The sequence below is a fragment of the Delphinus delphis genome, chromosome 16, assembly GCF_949987515.2.
Source record: "Delphinus delphis chromosome 16, mDelDel1.2, whole genome shotgun sequence".
Lineage (NCBI taxonomy): Eukaryota > Metazoa > Chordata > Mammalia > Artiodactyla > Delphinidae > Delphinus > Delphinus delphis.
The window spans coordinates 53,240,601-53,255,930 of NC_082698.1; positions in this window are offsets into that span (position 1 = coordinate 53,240,601).

Here is a 15,330-nt window from a genome sequence, read left to right on the forward strand (position 1 = left end):
CACTCTTCGAGGTTGATGGCTTTCATCACAATGCGCTTTCCTAGCAGCCGCGTAGCACAGGGAGATCAGCTCGCTGCTTTGTGACCACCTAGAGGGGTGGGATAGGGAGGGTGGGAGGGAGAGGCGAGAGGGAGGGGATATGGGGATATATGTGTACGTATAGCTGACTCACTTTGTTATACAGCAGAAACTAACACACCACTGTAAAGCAGTTATACTCCAATAAAGATGTTAAAAAAAAGAATGCACTTTCTTCCCACTCAGTCGTGGGGTCTGCAGGTCACAAGGTAGAGAGGCTGACAAGGTGGCTACTCTTCTAAAATCTTAAGCTGCAGCCCTGTGAATAGCTAAAATAAAGCCTTCCGGGGCTCTGAGGCTCTGGCCTTTTTAAAAGTTGAATTTATAGGCTGCTCTGCTTCCAGATGTCCCTTGCCAATTCTAGCTTGCGCAAAGAACCATAAACCTTGAGTGAGAGGCTGGTATTCCAGAGCCTCTCAGGAGGCAGCGATTCCGGTTCATCCGTCCATGTACTCATCGTGTATCCACGCACCCATCCATCCATCCATCTAGGCATTCGTCTGCTCTTGCAACAGTGATTGGCTGAGTGCCAGCCTCTGGCCTGTGAAGTATCAGTATAGCAGGAAACTCACAGCCGTGGCCCCTGGTCCTGTGGAACTGGCGTTGAAGGTAGATGGACAAGTAAACCAGTGTAGCAGGATGATTTGTTAGAAATACACTATAACCTCGTTTAGAAATAACTGTGTCTTATCCCCCTGAAGAGATAGCCAGGGCTTTCATTCCTGAAGTTTTGGGCTTCCTTTACCTGTGGCTGGCTATGTACATGAATAAGCTTTTGTTTTAAAAATTCTGGGTGAATGGTCCCTCACTGGCCACTGAGGGCCACCCTGCAGCCACTGTTTGCAGCCTGCACAGGGCTTTTAAAGACACTGGATCTGGGCAGGTGGGAGACCCCAGGTAATCCTGTGTTGATGTTAACCACTCAGCCTCTGCAGGCAGCTGGGTCTGTGCCTCTTCTCTACACGCAGTAAAGAGAATTGGGCTGGCAGTGCTTCTCGATCTTGGCTGCAAGTCAGAGTCACCTGAAACTTTTAAAAATCACTATGCCCAGATTTTATCCAGACCAATTAAGTCAGAGAATCTGGAGGTGAGAGCCAGGCATCAGTTTTTACAGTTCCCCAGAGGCATCCAATGAGAACAGCTAGTCTTAGGTGAGGCGTTTTCTGCCTTGAACGTTGGGGATTGAAAGGAGTCTCGTTTCAGCCCCTCAGGATGGGCTGCAGAAGGGGAGGGTCTGGGTTTCTGTTCCTAGTGGGAACCAGACCATCATCACAGGGTCCTTCCCAGGGAAGCAGTGACAGCCATTAACAGAAGGAGCAGAGAAAAGGAAACGGGCAGCCGCCGTGGTTCATGGAAGCATCAGGGCGCTTGTCTGAGGAGAACGCAGGAATGGCTGGGTGAGCAGAAGCTCAGAGCTGGATTTTATATTGTTTAGAAAAACTAGGAAATGTGTCACTTTTTGTACCTCAAGTATCACGGAAATAATTCCTCCCTTTAGCCCACTCAGTGGTCACACAGGGTAGCAAGCGCTAAGAGCGAGACAGACCCCTGCTTGTGGTGGCAGAGGGTCACCAAGCTGGTTGGTGCTTCTCTTCTTTTACCAGCACCCCTCAGCCACCCACACCTGCCCCACCCGGCTCCCAGCCACGCCTCACTGGGTCATGTCCTCTGGGCACTTTAACTCCAAGGTAGAGGGAGGTGGTAGGTTGGGGACCTGAGGCTCCAGGCAGCCAAGTCCTTCTCAGACTGTGTTCGCCTTGCACCTGTGAATCTCAAGCCTGATGCTCTTCCTTAGGCTCCCATTCTCCTGCTCACCTGCCTGCTGTCCCACCCCCCACCCCATGCTCCAGCTCCTACCCCAAACAAGGAAGGTGAAAGCATCTGAAATGATTGCCCAGCCCCTTTCCCGTGTGCAAAAAGACCTCTCTTCCACCCCTTTGACTTTCTCCTGAAGCATGTGGCTTTAAGAACCTTCCCTTGCATACTGTTGAGATTATTTACTGTATTTCATAGAAATAAAAAACGGTAAGCTTGTTCTCTCTGTTGGCACAGCCAACAAGGAACAGCTGGCAGCTTTGTAAATGACTCCGTTAAATCCCAGCTCTGTAGTGGGCCAAAGATTTCCACAGCCCAGTGCCTCTCAGCCTCGGCTGCAACTGGAATCACCTAGATGGATTTTTGAAAATAAGGTGGCTGGGTCCACACCCCATCCCCACAGATTTTGTTTTAATGAGTCTTCAAGGGACGAGCAGGGCTGTACATGAGGATCGACTTTTCAGCACCCCAGGTGATTCTAGTGTGCCCCGGGTTGAGAACCCCTGCGGTGGAGCAGACCAATGTCTTACCTGCCAGGACTCCCGCCTCATCATCCAAGAGAGCATCTTTGAAGTGCTATGATCGGGGATGGGACATGATGAAATAAAGCCACATCCCTCATCCTCCAGGGGGCCTGCAGGTTCCCATCTGGTACTCTCACTGCCTCCAAACTCACCTCCAGTTGTTAAGGCACTAATGGGGGCACCCCATCTCTATGCAGATATACTTTCCAGGATAAAATATCTTTGCCTGGTGTGCTTTTCAGTAGCAAACCTTTTCTTAGCATGTAGAATAAGGTGGGTGCAGCACACATGAGGCCCAAGTCTGGCCAACGGGGGAGATAAGCAGGTGACCAAAGGTGACCTGTACACTAATGCCTGTAAATTCAAGGTGTACAGTGGACTTTCAGAGAAGGGACGACAGTGGGTGCTGTGGTGGAGACAGCTTCCGGGAGCAGGCAGGTCAAAGGTAGGGTAGAGTATAGAGAAGGGTAAGGCCAAAAGGAGGGCTTCCTAAGAAGAGGCAACGAAGTAAAGCCCGAGGACAAGAAAAGGTATAACAATGGGAGGAGATGATGGGAGAAACTGGGCGGAGAAAAATGGTTCTGTGGTTCATCCCTTCCCACTAACCTACCACCACCCCATGGACTGAGGCCACTGCCATTTCGTCTTCGGATTTTTGCACCTGCCTCCTCCTTCCCCGTAGATCCCTCATGGTTGGGGGACATGGGTCGTAGGAGAGGACCATGTGCTGAACCATAATCCAGACTATGGCTAGCTCGCACCCAACCAATTAACAAGAATTCCTTAGTATCAGCTGATTTCCAGACCACGTTCAAACGTCCCCACATGTTTCACAAATGTTCTTTTTATAGGTGATTGGTTCAAATGGAGATCCAAACAGTGTCCACACATGGCATGTGGTTGATACGTCTCTTAAGTTTCTTTTCATCCAGAAGTTTCTTTCCCACCCCTGTTATTTTGTTCATGCCTTTTCTTTTTCAAAGAAGTCAGGTTATTTGTCCTATAGAGTTTCCCTCATTCTGAATTTGGCTCTCTACATCCTCATTTGAGGTTTAATTTAAAAACACAGACAAACAAAAACTTAGGCGGAGAATCACCAGCACAGGCAAGAGGCAGGGAAGCCTACCTAAGGAATACTCTCTAGAAAAAACAGGAATAACCAAGCCATTAGCTTCCATTTAGGTTAATGTCTCAATTTGTGGTTTGAAGTGAGAAGGAAAAGTAGGATTCAGCTATTGAAGCCTACTCATAATTCCAGACTTTCGGAACGTGGTGAGAAAAACAGTGAATGGAAAGAAAGGACGCATCAGATAGGAGGAAAATGGCACTGAGGTTTGAACCAGCTCAGAAGAGGTGAAGAAAAATTAACAGCAGTGAAAGAAGTTTTTCTAGTCGCCCCATCCTCCACGGACACATTTTGGGGGCAGATGAGAGCAAAGCCTTGCCCAGCCATAGCCCGTGGCCTGCATCACTCCCACCCCCTGGCATGTTAAAATCCTTCAACAGCAGGGATGGGATCTCACCCCCAATGGAATCTCAGCCCCAGTTTCCTCCAGAGCTTTGGATAAAGCAGGAGTGTAGGAACGGCTTCCAGGAATACTCTGCACGCTGACTCATTAGGCAACCTGTCATGAAAGTATAAGACCCCCAGGCCTGTCACCGCAGGAACATGTCCTACTGCACCTGGCACCAGAAGTAAATGGAGAACGGAGGAGATGCAAGGTTTAAGATGTACTGAGCCAGAAGTCAACCTGTGAAGAAGTCTTCAAGTCATCAAAGGTATACAATTGATGGTGGCGGCCAGAATTCTCACTGACGTTTAGTCAAAATGCAAGTTCTCTCCTCTCAAGAATAGACTCAAGAATACAGCGTATAAGTTATAAATGCACCATATATTTTCTCTGGGTTGATGGGAATTGGGTGAAATACAGTTTCTTCTGTTTTCCTGTTTGTATAGCACAATCCTGTAGCGAGACTACAGTATGTCTGTGTCTGAAGACGTATGGTTTACACATCCCAAATATCAAGACTAAAACATAAATTTTGACCAACTCTGTTAGAGGAAACAATAGCTTATCTTTTTAATTCTTTGCTTGCAAAATATTATCAAATGACAATTTTACAGAGATATGATCAAAGAGTATGAAGCCAAAAAATGTAGGAATTTGAAAGCACTATAGAGATGTGTTAGAGAGTTATTTAGTGAAAATATTGTACCGTCTTTCTGAATTTGAGGCTGTTTGTGGTATTTGGCAACTTATTCAAATTTGTGTTTTGTTGTGATTTCTTTTCATATTTTAAATATTCACTTCTGTACCAGAAAAAAAAAATCTTAGGCAGAATAAAGGTGAAAGTTATAAAATAGATGAATTAAGGAGTGATAATTAGCTTTGCACAGTTTGATTTGACAAAATAATTCTTTTAAATAGAGAGTGTTCTCGTGGGGCGTTTTAATTATGACTTAGCAGAATGTTGCAGCTTGAATTGACCCGAGGTGATCTTATGCACCTTATTCCTCAGATAGCTGAGGGAACTGAGGCTGAGAAAAGGAATCCAGGCCGAAAATCACACTGGGAGTTCGTGGCAAAGGCAGAATTAGAACCCAGACCCCCACCCCCGACCCCCAAGCCCTGTCCACATGCTCCTGCGTCCATGCGCAGGTTTACAGGCTGCGGAGAGGTGCGTGGGCTTTTCCAAGGGGTTAGTGCCGTCACTTACCCCGAAACGCACACGTTGACAAAAGCTGCCTCCACCTCTGGACCACAGAGCTAGGTCCCCCAGGCTAAGCAAGCGGAGAGTAAGGCTTTTTCACCGTAGTATGCCTACATTACACCCTCCCTATTGCCATGGTCTGAGCTTCCCACCCGTTTTTCCTGCTGCAGGGGACGCTGCCTAGGCAGATACTGCAGGTGCCCCCTGCTGGCCAAACCGAATATCACAGGCCAGTCCGCCCTCCCTTTTACAGATTCTGGCGCTGTCTCCAGCGGTTTAAAACCTTTTCGTCGATATGGGGCTGAAGTAGAGCAATTCTCTACATAGAGGAGAAGGAAGATGCTCCATGAGACTTTGTCCTGTTCATGCTCAGTTGAGACTATGGCAATCAGAACTGCACCCACAAGATCCTGAAAATATGAAGCCCAGGTAGTGAAGCCCAGAGCAGTGCCTTGAAATTTAATGTGAACAGACATCACCTGGGAATCTTGTTCAAATGCAAATTCTGATTAGCCGGGTCTAGGATGGAGCCTGGGATGCTGCATTACTAACAAGATCCCAGGTCATGCCGGTGCTGCTGGTCCAAGGACCACACTTTGAGTAGCAAGATTGTAGATGGAAGTGCTTGGACTTTGGAGTCAGACAGAATGGTCTGAACCCCAGGTTTTCCACTTACCAGCTGTATGATCTCAGACAAATGTGGTTAAGTCATCTTGAACCTTGACTTCTATGTCTGTAAAATGGGCATGCCCACGCCTACCTCACTGGGTCTTGCGTGGATTGTACAAGTGCCATTTACACCTACCTAGGATGGTATGCAGTACGTCATGGATGTTCGGTAAATAGTGTCTATTACCATAACGTGGGTTTTCTCCCAATAGGTTCACGTCCTCAGCAGCTTACTGCTCGTGGATACTGCTAAAAGGCTTTGATTTACTCAAACATGTAAACCATAGCATCTCAAACTTATGGACATCACAGTTTCATTTATTAGACCCTCACTGCCAAGGTTAGATCTACTTGTAATTGTAAACCCTGAGGCTTTTGGTCAGTTAGAGCTGAATCCTTAACAGTCGTCTCAGGCGTCCCTGATGAATGTACATCTCTCACATCCAAACCGGAAAGATACAGAAGAAGTAAGATTGATGCCTCCTCGCGATACTGGAGGTGAGCCGTATTTCACATGTGCTCTAGGCAGACACTGGAACGTGACCTGCAGATAAAATCTTAAGAGAAGTGCGTAGGAAGAGACTTAGTGCTGTGAGCGGGAGGGTCTTGATTCACACACTAGCATCAGTGTTCTGTCACGGAGCCACCTCAAAAAACCCTCTAAGTTACATGAGCCTTAGTTTCTTCATCTGTAAAATGAGGTGATGAAAATAATGCATCCAGATTAAACGCAGAATGTGAACTGCTTTGAAAAGGATCATCCCACTTACCTTGGTTCCCCTTATGTGAGGGGAGTTAGAATTCAAGATAAATTGGGACCCTTTCTCTACAGTTAGTTCTGGACCCAAGGACCCAGGAATTTAGAAGCAGCAGATGTTACAGAAATATTTGTTTGTAATTAAAATATACTATGGTTTATTTTACATCAAAGAATTTAGGTCACGAAGCGTCAAAAGCCCATTCCCCCCATCTGGGTTACATTTTGAAGCAAAGAGTGATTGAACCAATGGAACCCCATCTCCATAGCAGAGCCCGTAAAAGCCTTCTGCCCTGGCGCTCTCCATCCCATCCCTGACTCCATCCCCAGTAACTCCAGACTCCCAGATCCTCGTGCCCTGTTACACCTCTGCACCTTTTCACGTGCCCCTCCCTTGTCCTTTTCCTCAATCCTCCCCAAACTTCTGACTCAAGAACCAGTCAAGGATCTTGGTTTCAACAGAATCTTTCCCAGGTGACGTAAGCAGTGAAATCACATATCAGAGGCTATCAGGGAGCTGACAGAACCAGCTAGAAGGCGGGAGAGAACAGCTGGGCAGGTGGGGGGAAATTGAGGAAATCACAGTCAGAACCACAGCCAAGACTTCAGAGCAAAACAGCCAAGGGACGACCCCTCTGCTGCCACCAGCAAGCACTGGAAGCCGTAGGTGTGTGCATCACCCACGCCACCACCCTGGAAGGCTGGCCCTGCCCCCGCACTGCCACCATCACCGACCCAGGAAATGAAACTCAGCAGCTGCAGTGCAAGTCCCAGACAGATCTGTCCAGTTGGGGGACTTTGCCCTTCTTACCAGGAGGGCAGGAAATGGGGGTATTGGGCTTTTCAACTTCTGTGGTGGAATCCTGTATTCCAGTCAGACACACTCAGGTAAAGGGCTCAGAAGCCAGGCAGCCAGATGGATGACAGACACAAGGCTACAAGTCTGGCATCACAGTGGTGCCGAAACTTCCCCGACACACTTTTCTCTGTGTTCCCGAGCTGTGCTCCCAGCACCCCTTAAACTTGATTGTGTGGTTTTATATTTTTCTGACTAGGTTTCTGCGCCTGCCTTAGGACAGACTCCCCAAAAAAGAAGACCTTGGGAGGAGAAATCACATACAAGTAATTTATGAAGGAAGCTCTCCAGGGAAGGTATGTGAGGGAGTGGGGAAACAGGACGGGAGGAAGAGAAAGCCAAGCAAGGGGGAGATCTTGGGTGAAAGTGAAGCAGAGGTGCCTTCAAGCTGACCCCCACAGGGGACCTCAAGAGCACAAACTACACCTCAGAATTGCCTCAAACCAAGGCAAGGGGCTGGGTTCCCACACTTGATGCGCAACAGGCATGAGTTAAAGGCAACCAGGGTTGAAGAAGGAAGGTATCAATATAAATCCAAGGCACGTCCTTGCAAGGTGGCTTCAGTTGCCCCAGCACAGTCCTCCAAGAAGAGCGGCAGGCGCGAGCTATTGAAAGCACGATGTTGACAGCAGCGACAGTCAAATGGGGTCTGAGGGGATGGGACGGAGCTCTGATGCCATCTGCTCCAGTGACCCCACTAGACTGGGAGCCCCCTCGACGGCGCTGCCTGTGGCTGATTTGTCCCTACGTTCCCAGCACCCAACACAGGCAGGAGCTTAGGAGGCACCGAGGAAGTGTTCGAAAAGTGAATAAATGCTGGCTAGAAGGGGCATCTTGCTTTCGGGCTGCAAAATGAAGCAAAGGGATGAGTGCAGACCCTGACGGGAGGCAAGCAGGCAAGGGTCCAGGAATTCCAATCTGGGATTTATAATCCCTTCGTTATCTTGCAACTCCTGGCCACACGGTCTCAGACAAAGGAGAGAAAGAATTCATGGAGTTCGCAAGGTCAGAGGGCCTTCGTCGTCAGAAAGGATTCAATGTCGGGTGAGCACTTGTCTCTAGAAGGGGAACAAGCATTTGGAGTTCTCAGACACTGTGGCCCACAGCTACCCATTCCCTTGGGAAGAGGCTAGAAGCTGGAGCTGACACAGATGGCTTCTGAAGTCATGTATGATACCCAGAGGACATGGGCGATTTGCCACAGCAGCTCACTTCTTGTCGCCTACTAGCAGGGGGAAGGCAGGACTGGACAGGCCTGTAAGCCCCTGACGAATGCGCTTTCACAGTAGAGTCCCCAGAAGAATTCATCCAGGCTGACTCTGGAGAGAGGGCTGTTTTTAATCCTATGCCTTTGAATTGGCCAACCTCAGAGAAAGAGGGCAGAGCCAGTGGGGCAGGGGGAAGGGGCAGTCTCCCTCTCCCATTTTAGGATAAGAAGAGGGTGGAGTGATTTAGCAAAGGCTTGATTTGTGATGCTAGAGAGATCTGGGTCCTTCCAGTCTGAGGCATAGATGGTAGCCCCGGGAATGTGGCAGGGCACCAAGAGAAGGGACCACCAAGTAAGGCCCTGCTTAGGGTCACCATGGCCCAGGTCGTGTCATCAGCAGGCCAGTGCTTAACACCACCATTGGCCTCTGGAGCTAAGGGCCACCGGGATGGTTAATTTTATGTCAACTTGGCTGGGCCACAGTGCCCAGATATGTGGCCAAAGATTATTCTGGACCTTTTTGTCAGGGTGTGTTTGGATGAGATTAACATTTAAATTGGTGGACCTTGAATAAAACTGGTTGTCCATGATGTGGAGGGGCCTCATCCAATGAATTGAAGGCCTGGATGGAATTAAAGCCTGACTTCCCCTGAGCAAGAGGGAATTCTGCAGCAGACGGTCTTTGGACTTGAACTGCAACATCAGTTCTTCCCTGGGTCTCCAGCCTGATGGCCCACCTTGCAGATTCACATATATAAGTATAAAGGCTACATGGAAGTGCCCAGAAGGATGGGGTCAGGCAGTGTCACAGAGTGTCCACAGACCTGGATAGAGAGAGTTCAGAAAGCAGGCAAACGTCTTCCTGTGTGGCTTACCTAGAGGGGCTCTGAAGCCAGGGCAAGACTCTCAGCAGGTACAGTGTGAACTTTATGGCTGGGAACTCAATGGAAATTTCTGCCAGGGTCCAGCAGGAAGACAGGACAGACCTCAGAGGTAAGGTAGGTCTAGATACACCAGTGGGTATTGACTAGGATGGAACATCTCCTGAATGGTAGACCCCCAGCAGCCCCATCACACACCAGGGTAAGTCACAAATCCCCCAGTGCTGTAAATCCATCCTGGGAAGAAAAGGGCCTGTGAATTGACTGACTTTAACCTGAAATAACCACATTTTATTCAGAAAATGGGAACTTGATATAAATTAGGTTCAATTACAGAAAATTAAAGTGACATTTCTTGCACAGCTACCTGAATTATGAAGGTTGTAAGTGTCATCCATCATCACAAAGACAGCACGTCCACACTGTCCTGTGCCCCACAGGGGGTGGGGGGGAGTGGGGACACTTAACCTCAGCAACGTAGACTCCATTTCCTTAAAATAGACTAATGCAGAGGCCCCAGCCCAGACCCAGGTGTCAGCATCTCTAGAATAGAAATATTATTGTCTATTTGTTTGTTTGTTTTTAAGATCCCTGGAAACTGCTTTAGATCTTCCTATTCATTCCCACCATGTAATTCTGTGCATAGACAATTTACTGGCTGGGCAGACATAAGAAGACAATTGAGGTCCTTTCCTCTCTTTGCTAGTTTGTTTCCTTTTTGTTGTTGCAAAGTTTCAAATACAGTCAAATTAGACTCTGCCTCAAGTCCAAACTGTAGTTGGGCTTCACTTCTTCCTTCTAATCTGCCAGAAATTACACTAGAAATTTCATCCCATGCTCAGATTAACCAGTGAGGAAATGACAGCAGTCATTTTGAACGGCCATCCCCTCGTTCTGCCAAAACCATAAAATAACTACACAGAGAAACTGGACAGAGCTGCCTGGTGGGTGGGACCCAAAGTCTCCACAGTGTCCCAGCAGCAGACCCCTGGCTTCCAGCCCCAGAAGGACCCGTGCAGGAATGCTGAGCCACAGGTCCAGGTGAAGAACCCCTAGGGATGCTCAGAGTGTACTGACTCCAAGTGTGTGCTTTTCTGATGAATCTCCCATGTCACCTACTGTTACTTTGTCTTTGGAGACCCAAAAAATGAGAAACTCTACACTGTGGGAAAAGTGAAGAAAGTTAGAAGAAGTGAAATAAACCTTTAACTAGAGACTTCAAATGATCACAGACAGAAATGTACCAAGAATGGGCTCATTGCTAAAAATGAAACTGAGATGCTGGAAAGTCCATCAAAAGCAGCATAACCAAGGAATGTCAGGACGTAGAGGATGTCGAGGTCCTCCATCCTGGGGTCCAGTGACCACCACCAGGCTGTCTACCTCTTCGGGCACGGAGGGAAATGTGAGGGTCACCTCGTGGTGGAGGCACTGAAACACTACAGCCAAGTTTAAAAGCTGGAGGTTGGGTAATGAGATATGGCTTCTGTCTTCAAAGCAAGATAAAGAGGTCCATTAACAGACTTTGCAAATGGACCTAGAAAGGTGCCAGTGGTGGATGGAACAGGAGAGCAGGCAGAGACACTATCTCTGAATATGTGAGAGGACCCATGGCTGGCAAGAAGAGCTGGGACACCCTCGGACTAACCTTGCCCCCAACCCAGTACACTCTTGGCCCTTCCACCTTGGGGGACTGACTTGGGTAGATTTCACCAAGCGTTTCAGACCCTCTGGATGTAGGCTGGTTCAGCCACTGGGGTGCCCAGCAGAGATTAGAAGGAGGGAGGAGGGTGAAGGTATTTATTTCTTGCCCCAGCTGCCTCCCTGCAAGGTCACCTGAGGCTGGCTCTGTCCCTGGACACAGTCCTGACCTGCTCAAAATGGCCATCTGTATGCGTATCTCCCTCCTCATGCCGTAACTGCTCTCCCACACACCCCACCATCCTGAGGGGCTGTGGGGTAACAGCTGGGACGCCACCAAGGCACACACAAGTCACTGCACTTTCCACTGTGGGTCCCCTACGCCCCCCACTTTTGTGAATGAAACCTCATCAAATGGCCCTTTGTTGAGGCCCCCTCTTCTTTCCTGTTGGGGCCCCAGCTAATATAGACACCAACAGCCCCTCAATCTTTTCTTGGCCATTCTCAAGTGTCTGTGGCAAAAGACAAATTACATATGCAATGGAACCAAAAAAAAAAAGATTCCATCTGAAGAAGAAAAAGACAAGACAAAAAGCTTGTGAGAACCTATGAAATGTGTCTCTAACTTTTTCTCCCTTTTAAGTTACCATTGTACTTTTGAGTACAATTGGTTAAAAATTAGTGTTAAGAGGCTTTTTAAATTGCTGGGAGAAATGCTACCTCCCTTAAACCAATAATTGAATTGCTTAATTGAGAACATAAATCTCATTGTGAATACTGATCGTTTCTCTTAAGGGCGCTGTGTGCTACACCTACCAGCCTGGGCTCCATTGTTTTATAGACGTGTCAGGTAAGTGCTTTTAACACAAAGTATTCCTCCCTTGGTATTACTAAGTAATAACAGTTAAGTTGTTCCTAAAATGATGTTTCAGCTATGAGTTAGCGTCTGCTTTCTAAGGTGAAGAATGTTTCTAATGCAGAGCATCGTTAACTAGTTTTCCAATGGTGCACATGTTCAGGGAGCCCATGCCTCTTGAACAAATTGCTAAGCGATTAATGGAAAATGATATTTTGTTAGGCAGACTTGGGGAAGTGTTAGAGTCAGGCTCCGGGCTACTAAATCACAGACGTTTTCATGGATTTTAGTTATTTGTTCGAATACTAATTTTTGTATTCAGCGTACTATTTTGGTTGTTCTGTTTGTTTTTGTTTGCTTGTAAGCCATAAATGGTCTTTACTTTTCAAGAGTCCGTAGAAACTGGAAATGAGGAGAGAGGTTCCATTAGCTCAAAGAACTTTCCGTAGTTCTGTTCAACAACCAACTACCAGTAGAAATACGAGGCTGGAAACAATACACATGCCACATATAAAGGGGTGGGCCCCCCACCTTATTAAATTGCCCAGCAGCTGCTCAGAGGGAAAAGAATCACTAAAGAACGGCAAAATGAAAGGCAATAATTACAGCCAATCAGAACAAGCCAAATGGAGAAACCCACCAAAAATCCATGAAGACGTGAGAATAAAAAAGAAATTAACCAGAGTCATGCCAGCACAAACAGCAAGGTGTAATATCGATTAAAAGAGTCAGGAAAAGATAGATGAGGAACAAAACAAGTTATGGAAAGTCCAGGCAGAATTTTTGGGCAACACCCAAGTTATCGGTACAGATTGCTCTTGCCCCATAGGCTCGCAGGAGTGTTCAAGACGCTTCGTGGATGACTGAGAATCTGGGCAGAATGTGTCCCTTATGATGAATTTGGTTGTGCAAATGTTCAGTTTGTGTGATAAGGGAGGGGTAGATTACCATATGCTAGAGAGCCCCCCCCGCCGCCATACACACACAGCCCCGAGTTTGGTTCTGAAGGACCCCATGGATCATAGGGGCTTTTAAGGCTTTTTCCCTAGAACGAACACACACACACACACACACACACACACGCGCGCGCGCGCGCACACACACACACACACACACACACACACGCACCTTGGCTTGTGCGAGTTTTTCCTCTCCCTGGAAGCCTCTTCTGTTCTTCTACCATTATTGGTGATCCCCAATGAGTTCCCCTTCCCTCTACACTCTGCTGCCACGTCCTGCCTGGGTGGGGGATGAAAGAGGGGGTGTCCACAGAGGGGAGAAGCCCCTTGGTGAATGGGTTAAGGGTCGACCATAGACCAGCTTGGCCACCTCCTCCTTCTACAGACCATGGGTGCCCTTGAGGCCTTTTCTCCTTCAGCTCCCCTCTAGGGGGTCCCTTTGATTGCTGGGCCTCTGACACTGGTGCCCCCAGGATAACAAATTTCCCTTCAGAAGAGTAGCTGGCACAACCATTTTTGAGTCTGGCTCTGGCTCTGCAACCTCACCATCCTCCACTTTACACAGTCTCCTGGAGTAAGAGCTCATAGCCCAGCAAGTCCACGAGCTTATCCTGTGGGATGACGTTATAAATGCACACGGAATATTGCCCACAACAGGGACTCACACAGCTGCTCTTAGCATGGTCAATGGAAAGGAGACATTCACCTCTTATTAAGTGTTTATTGTGGACCCCACGCTTTACAGGTGTCATCTTTTTAAAGCCCTCTTGGAACACACATATAATCAAAGTTAGATTTATTAGCTTGTTGCAGCAAGGGGGAGCACATACCAGGTAATCGTGGGAGCTAGGAAAGGTCACTTGTTGAGATGGGGGAGCTGAAGTTGATCACAGAATGACCTTGGCAGGGATTGGTCAGAATCTGTAAACTAGAGAGTTGCCGGAGCACCAAGGAGTTCTTCAGAACACGCGTCATGCAGATATGCACCCATGTTCATAGCAGCGTTACAACAGCCAGAACAGGTGTCCATCAACAGAAGAATGGATAAACAAAATGTATATGCATACAATGGAATATTATTCAGCCTTAAACAGGAAAAATTCTGACACATGCCACAACGTGCACGAACCTTGACGAAATTATGCTAAGTGGAATAAGCCAGGGACAAAAAGGCAAATACGATATGATTCCACTTACATGAGGTACCTAGAGTCATCACATTAATTCAGACAGAAAGTAAAATGGTGGTTGCCAGGGGCTGGAGGGAGGGGAGAATGGGGAGTTATTGTTTAATTGGTTCAGCTTATCTGTTTTGCAAGTTACAGAACAGTTTTGCCAAGATGGGATTTTTGTTTAAATTCTCAGTTCCCCCACTTCAGACTAGCTGTTAGCAGAGCTTTTTTGACTTTATCAGTCTCATTTGTTTGTTTGTTTATTCCTTGTTAACAACTGAAAGTAGTGGATTCAGGATTCCAACCCAAAGTAGTCACGATGCCCAGCCTGGGTTTTTCAACCATAGGGCTCCCCTAAAGGTGAAAGCAGCCCTTTGAAATTCACACAGCCCATTTGTCCCCAACCCATAGCAAATGCAATTCGACAACATTGGCTATTCCAGGCACCATAAAACACATAGGTAAATGGCATGACCTGGCCTCCAGGACCTCACAGGCTGAAGGGCAAAACAAATACATACACAGTTAAGTGTAGGGAAGTATGGTACGTTCTAGAAAGCAAAAGATCCTGCACCCTTGTAAAGTATCTGTATAACCGTGATAGTACTTGCTTACATTTGGTTAAAATTCTTTGACAAAGAAACCAGCCTCCTTTTTAACTACTAGAGATGAGATGAGTTTCAAATTTAAAATGTAACACATTTACTTAGGTTTCTCTGACATATAAATGATGGTGTCAAAATCTTTCCTAAGGGTAGAATTTAGATAAAGCAGAGAAAGAAAGCAAAAGAATTCCTCACCTATGCACCATAATTTAAAGCCAGGGTCGGCAAACTTTTTCTGTAAAGGGCCAGATAGTAAATATTTTAGGCTTTGCCGGCCATATGCAGCCAAAGACTACGTAAACAAATAGCAAAGCTGTATTCCAATAAAACTTTATTGGTGAACGCTGAAATTTGAATTTAATGTAATTTTCACAGGTCATAAAATATTATTCTTTTTAATTTTTTCCAACCATCTGAAAATGTAAAGACCACTCCTGGCTCTCAGGCTGGAGAAACACAGGCAGAGAGGCCGGATTCGGCCTGCAGCTCTAATTTGCAAGGCTTGTTCCTCGGCTTGTGGCTGACAGTCACGCAGCATCACAAGCACCCAGGAGCTTGTTAGACATGCACGACTTCAAGCCCCACCCCAGAGCCGCTG